This window comes from Mustela nivalis, assembly GCF_964662115.1.
Source record: "Mustela nivalis genome assembly, contig: HAP1_SCAFFOLD_1007, whole genome shotgun sequence".
NCBI lineage: Eukaryota > Metazoa > Chordata > Mammalia > Carnivora > Mustelidae > Mustela > Mustela nivalis.
The window spans coordinates 179,039-186,172 of record NW_028135657.1 but is presented as its reverse complement, the minus strand read 5'-3'; the positions used below and the strand labels follow the sequence as shown (position 1 = coordinate 186,172).

At 49.7% G+C, this 7,134-nt stretch overlaps 1 long non-coding RNA gene across 2 annotated transcripts; it reads left to right on the top strand.

Annotated features, from left to right (window-relative positions):
* The first annotated feature begins 4,193 nt into the window (after positions 1 to 4,193).
* LOC309857635 lies at positions 4,194 to 6,420 on the top strand. Of its 2 annotated transcripts, none has more exons than XR_014307818.1 (3): positions 4,194 to 4,338; positions 4,747 to 4,836; positions 6,392 to 6,420. It is a non-coding gene; the product is annotated as an uncharacterized lncRNA (long non-coding RNA). The 2 variants fall into 2 exon arrangements; XR_014307819.1 differs by having other exon boundaries at positions 6,347 to 6,412.
* The last annotated feature ends 714 nt before the right edge of the window (positions 6,421 to 7,134 follow it).

Sequence of the window (7,134 nt, the reverse complement as noted above, 5' to 3'; positions counted from 1 at the left end):
CCAACACGGTATATGAAATGTCAGAAGCACAGCGGGAGCCCCCAGAAACGCGTGTCTTAGTACTTCTGGAACGACATCACTTCATTTCAGCAGGTCAGGTGGACCGTGTCATTGAAAAATTTCTATGTCAACCACAGCCATAGACATGCTGTCCAGTCCCCTGGGTCAGAGTGGCTTGCCCTCACCCAGGCAGTAACCATCCTTACAGCTTGTGTTTTTCTTAAAGAAAGTGTTTGTTTGCTTTGATCTGCTTCCTCCTTAGCCACAAGCATGGTGGCAGTTCCTAGAGAAGTGCCCCGTTTTTGGTCTCACCTGCTGAGCCAGAGAGATGCTCATGAATTTTGACATCTCGGTTTTCTGCCTGGGGAACCCGAACAAAGTCCAATGAGGAGCAGCTGCTGCTTTTCACGGAGCAAATCCTCCAGCCAGCTGATGATGTGTGCAACCCATGCATAGCTTGCGGGAGGCAGCAGGCCACCTGAACAAATACAGCCAGGTGCTGGTCCTGCCAAGCCTTCTGCTCCTGCCCTGCAGAGCTTTAACCCTTCCTGCTGGCTCCTGGAAGCTGCTCTGGTTGGGGTGCTGAAAACCTCGGTTTTGAGAGGACAGACCAGTCTCTTGTTTCCCTCCCCTCTTCTCTCCCTCCTTCCCTCTCTCCCTTCTCTTCGCCCTCTTTTTACCCTCTCCTCTTCATCTCCTCTCTCCTCCAAGCCCTTCCCACCCCTTCCCTTCCTCCCCTTGTCTTTTTCCTTTCTCTACCTCTCACTCCATATACACCCCTCTCTTTACTTTTTCCTCCAGGGCTTTAACCGGTTATTATCTTTTGCAAACTTGCCCCCAGGAACTGAGTAGCCTGTTCCCTTCTCTTCATTTCCTTTGCTCTGAAGCAAGGCTGCCCCAAGTCTGGCCTGCAACTTGAGAGGGCTCTGCAACCGGAGCAAGGGCAGGAAATCACTGTGTTTCCCACAGGATCTGATTGTAACACTAATCCCACAGTTAATTGGAGTTCCCTCACTGGGCTTAACTCCCCTCCTCTCTACTTTGGGAAGTCACCCAAAATAGTTTTTGCATTTTAAGTAGATGGTGGGCAAAATTAGGGAATAAGCTGGTGGGTAAAGGAAGTATACAAATGGACATTTTTTGGCGGGGAGACATTGTGCTCTGGGGAGCTGACCGTTACAGAGTTTGGTGCATGTGAAACTCAGCACTGCAAGGGTTAACACTTCAACTCTGTTCAGGGCCCAACCCTGACCTGGATTCCTCCTCATATTGGACCCTGGGCTCTGATGCTTTCTCAGCAGAGCCTGCTGGGACCAGTGTGTGCAGAGACCTCCCCAGCCAGGGCCAGCCATGCCCTGTGTCCGGGGCCTGCCAGTGGCTGGAGGGACTGGGGGCTGATGAAGGGGCTCAGTGTGGACATGAGCAGTGTGTCTGAGACGGGCTAGCTCCAGGTGGTTTTATTCCCATGTGGAAGCTCCAAGTTTCTACTGAGATTTGTAAATGATGTACTTAAAAGAGTCAGCTTTCTGTCTGATTTTGGAGAAGATGTCCCCTTCTCCCTGGGGCCGATTTGACCTTTGTGACTAAACAGCCTTGGGTCCCTAACCTTCTTGAAAGAGAAGTTACTTTGCCTTCCACCAAAAGCTTGCAGTGTGTGGTGCTGTTGACTGAGAAGGGCCCTGGGGAAGTGGGGCGCTCGGCCTTTGGGGGAGTCTCATGCTGGGAGAGGGGGCAGCAGGCTCTGGTTTGGAAATCTATGGGTGAGGGTTTAAAATCTGGCAGCCATCTAGACATTTTGCCGGGGACACTCTGCCAAAGCCATCCCCACACGGTCCTGATGCCACAAGCAGACGAGAAGGATATGGGGAGCAGCACAGGCTTGGAGAAGCACAGGCCTGTGAGGCAGGACAGTGCAGGGCTCCTGTCCTGATCCTAACTGGCTGTACAGTCTAGACCAGTGTAGGCACCTTTCCTTGCCCCGCATTGTTTCCTCTGTGCTGGAGGATAATGTCTCTTTCTTGAGGGCGGTTGCGATGATTGAGGGTCTCCTCAATTCCTGACATGGGCTAGTTATGCATTTGTGGGTTACGTGCTCAATAATTGCTGTCTTGTGTAGAAAACAAAGAGAGGGAGCACCGGGAAGCAGGAAGGGGAGGAAAAGTGGCTCAAATGGCAGCAGAAGACATGCAGGAGTTAGGCCTTGGCCTCTGGTAAAATGTCTGTTGTGTGAGGGACCCACAGCAGAAGACAGGGCCTTTTGGAGCATGTGGGGCATAAGCAGAGCTGCTTCTGGAAGTGGCTGCGGTGCTGCTGGTGGCAGTAAGAATCAGGTGGCCTGATTTGTAGAAAGGTCTCAAAGCCTGATGCCAACTACACCCTGGACACGGGGTTTGTAGCCGAGCTTCTCTTTTCGTTCTCCAAGGCAAATTTTGCTCAGTTTGGAACTTGGAGCTGATGGTTGGGAATGACAGGGTTCTTGAAACTTTTTTCTTTCCCCGCACGGAGGGTTCATTCCCACCTCCACCACAGGATCCCCTGGAAGTGTCTGGCCCTCTTGGAATTTCTCATCACAATTTCAACGATCTCAGCTGCCACTTGCAAGCACCACTATTTTTGCTCACGAGGGTCCAAACGCCTGGGGTCCTCTCACTTGGAGTCATACCCCCTGCTGGGTACAGACCTATGACCAGCTGAGTCAGGGTCAGGGGAGAGTGGAAGACTGGAACCTGCCCTCTCACAGCCCGCATCCACTCCTGCTCTTGTGCCAAGGTGGCCTCGTGGCTTTGAGGTGGCTTGGACAGGAGAGATTTTGCCTTTGCTGTTTATGGCCCATTTATAAAACCACTCTACTCTCTTTCTCTCTCTCAGTGTTGCATTTTTCAACTGATTTTAATCAGTAATGGTGAGTTTTAAGTCTATACATTTATTTTCTCGTGATTTCCCCTATGGGTCCATGCTAGTAGCTTGGAGAAGACAAGTTCTTAGTAGAGCCCTGTCTCTAGGCCGTGTGCCTCGTGAGAGCCTCACCGGGAAGTGAGGTGAAGGGGGAGTGTGTGGGCGTAGCCACGTGTTCGTGGTCTTTCCTTCCCCTTTCCCTTCGGAAATGTTCTAATTTTGTTCCTCCTTAGAAGGAACACAGAGGAGGGTGTGGCAGACACACACAGACACACCCTACGTGTCTACTCTTGAAAATTTCAAACGCAGTGCTGCTATTTTTAAAAGGCACGTGGAGCTGTGCTCTGGTTGAACAATGCAGAGAGCTATTTGTGCCGATTCCCAGCTTAACACCTGCCTGCCTGGAATGCCAGTGTTTCCAACTTCAGTGAGAAAAGTAGGGGCCTAACCATAAGGACTTGTCTGAGGGCTGGGGGTGGTGGGGCATCCCCGCCGCAGTGAGAATTGCATAAGCTCCCAGTTAGAGAAGTCTTCTCCTGGCAAATGGGAGGCTATGGGAGAGCAGTTGGCCCTGTATTAGGCTCCTGATGATAATTAAGGAAAAGAAACAGGATGCAATCCATAGATTGGAGATCCTGTGGGGTCATGATAAAACTGAACAGCATTTTGTCCCATTTCCTGCTTTTCATTCCCAGCCCAGGTCTGTCTTACTAAAAAGTGAGGGTGTCTTAGAATAGAATGCCTCCCCCTGCTCCCTCTCTCTCTCTCTCTCTCTGGCCTCCTCTCTCTCCCCACAGAGCTCCCACATCTCAATGTGTATCTGTATCCCCATCATCAAAACATAGGATATTCTAACAGTTTCTAGGGTGTTCTTAATGAAATACCACAAACTAGAGGCAGAACAACAGAAGCCTGGGTGGCTCAGTGGATTAAGCCGTTGCCTTCGGCTCAGGTCATGATCTCAGGGTCCTGGGATCGAGCCCCACATCGGGCTCTCTGCTCAGCAGGGAGCCTGCTTCCCCCTCTGTCTCTGCCTGCCTCTCTGCCTACTTGTGATCTCTCTCTCTGTCAAATAAAATAAATAAAATCTTTAAAAAAAAAATCCTTTAAAAAAAAAAAAAAGAAATTCATTTTCTCCACTTCTTCAGGCTAGAAGTTCAAGATCAAAGTGTTGACAGGTTTGGCCTCTCCTGAGGCCTCTTTCCTTGGCTTATGGATGGTCACCTTGTCATTGTGACCTCACGTGTCCTCATTGTGCAGTTGCCTCCCTGCTATCCTGTCCTCTTCTTATGGGGACACCAGTCATATCAGATTAAGAGCCCACCTTTCTGACCTCATTTAGCCTTAATACTTTCTTAAAGATGCTAATCCTTATGTAGTTGCATTGAGAGGTTAGGACTTCATCATATGAATTTCGGGGGAACACCGTCTGTTCTGTAACAGGTATAAAGTAGCAAGCTCTAGAAGGTACACTTGAATCGGAGCACAGGTGTTGCTGACAGTGACACTATATAGCCCACAATTCACACTCATCCCCGTGACTGTGGGTATATATACATGGAGGCCACAGCATGTCCAGACAGAGCCATGCAAGACTTTGGACATGGCCTATAGAGTTACATAGGGCTCAGTTGTTGGATGGGGGGAACATAAAGTTGGAGCTCCAGTGGCTCCAGCATTGGGTGGGACCCAGAAACAGCACCTTTGTCATCTTCACCCAGAACCCTGGATGGCAGTGAGATAGGGGAGAAATACCAATGAGGAGACATTCCTGGAGCTAGACAGAATAGGAGGATCAGATCCACACCATTCCAACCTTTGACCTCTCCCTTCCTCCACCTCCTTCCAAAGACTTGGTTTGTCGTAAACAGATGACCAAACCCCTGAGAGAGGAGACACCAACTGACCAGCCTCAGGACTGGACCCCATTAACAAGTAAAGGTGAGGGGTGCCTGCGTGGTTCAGTGGGTTAAAGCCTCTGCCTTCAGCTCAGGTCATGATCCCAGGGTCCTGGGATCAAGCCCTGCATTGGGCTCTCTGCTCAGCAGGGAGCCTGCTTCCCCTCCTCTCTCTCTGTCTGCCTCTCTGCCTGCTTGTAATCTCTGTCTGTCAAATAAATAAATAAAATCTTAAAAAACAAACAAAAAAACCCACAAGTAAAGGTGAGCACCCTGCCCCTGAGGGAATACAGCTCTATGGGCTGCCTAGAAATTGCCATGGCAAGACTCTGAGGAGGGTAGGTCCTAGTGTCCTTCTAGTGCAATAGGCCTCAGGGTCCCTCATGGGAAATGCCCAAAAAAGCCAATGAGGAACAATGAGGTACCCTTACCAGAGTGGGTTCCTCTACCAGGACTCACCCTGCAGGGTTGCTGACCTTTGGGGAAGGAATCAAATGGAAAGAAAGAGAATCCTGCCCTCCCTGCCACTTGTTGAGTAGGGATCTCACAAGGCGACCATTGGGCCTAAACAGATGGCTGCCCTTCTGCAACTGCTAAGGACAAGCAGGGGCTTGTTTCCATTTGTGTAAGTGCTGCTGGGCAGTGATTTTTCTTGTCATTGCATGATCTCTTCAAGGGGAAAATGGTGAAATACTGTAAAACACTGAGATCACTGTCTTAGAGTCATAAGTACCACCCTAGTTTTTTAAGTGTCAGGATGCTGCTGATGGTTGTATTCTCTACTCCTTGTTTTCTCCCAGGTTCCACCTCTTTAATTTCCAAAGATCAAATCCCTAATGGAGCTCCCCCTGTTGCTCAGAATAAATGCCAAAATCTTCATAATGGGTACACAGTACGGGGTCCCTGGTGGCTCTGTGACTACATCTTTTGTTACCCTTTGGTCCTCCCTGCTCTAGACCCTCCGTCTCCCTCCTGTCCCCGAATGTCGGGTGTGTATCTGTCTCATGGCCTTGGCTCTTGTGTCCTTTACTAGGAATGTCCTTCTCCCACATATCTGCAAGGCTCCCTCCTGCACTTCCTCAGGTCACACTGACATGTCCCCTCTAAGGTGAGGCCTCCCCAGCCACCTGTCTGAAATTGCACATCTACTTCTCTATTCCCAATCTCCTTGCCCTGCTTTATTTCCCTCTGCAGCACTTCACACAATCTAACATTTACATATTTTACTTAATTATTGGGCCTCACCCCCCATTAGAATATAAACTCCATGCCTGATTAGTTCATTGCAACATCTCCACTGCCTTGAATAGTACCAAGTGGATGCACAACATTGAATAAATGTCTCCCTTTAAGTAAAAGCCCCTTTTCTGTCTGGGCTTGACACTGAGTACAGTGTGCAGTTGAGATGGACTTTGGGAGCTCCCTGCCTCCCAGGTGGACAAGAACTTAAAGACTCCCAGTGATGATACCTGTATAGATGTTGCAAAATCAAGGTATATAAGAAATATAGCATTTCCCATGTGTCTACATCTCAACTAGGTTTCTGTTTCCAGGTTATATCCTGGATGATAGAAACTCACCCTTTCTTTTCCCTAAAGTTGTGGCTTACATCAAGTTCCAGGGAGCGTTTCTTACACCAAAGGACCCAATGGGTGCCCCAAACTGTTCTCGGCTCATGTAAGTACCTCCTGAAATCTACAGCATGGGCCTTTGTCCTTGATCTGTGCATGTGGCCACAGGGAGATCCTTGTTCCCGTCCACATGCCCCCTGAGTTTTAGTGGTTCTCTTCCTTCCATAGCACTCAAGGGCACAGATGCAGTGTTGCTGCCCGTGCTCCATGCTCGGGTTTGGACAGCTCTAAGAACATGACAGAGCCCCCAGTCCTGACTGGCTACACCACCAGCTCTGTTTGTAAGGGCTCTGCCTAAGAAGCAGGGGGCCAGAACACTACCCAGCTTTTTGAGAAGTGCCAGAGCCTAAGAATCTCACAAGGTCTCCTCTATCACTCTATAAAAAGAGAGTTTTCTCAGACTGGTAGCCAAAGGAGAAGTCAGAGCGGTCTGAAGCAGGAAGCCAGGGCCAGGGAGCTTGAGAGAGACCCCTCCATCCTTGCTCTGCAGGGCCCTGGATTCTTGCCAGTGACCTGAATGAGCTCCAAGATGGATCATTCCCAGTGTCCCCAAGGAAGAGGCCAGCCCGGCCAGCATGTTGATTTCAGCTTGGTGGGAGACCTCCAGCAGAGGACCCAATTGAGCTCCCCCATTCTTCTGTTCTGTAGAACTGTGAGCAAATAAATGGGTGTGGTTTTAAGGTACTAGGTCTGTGGTGATTTGTTATGGA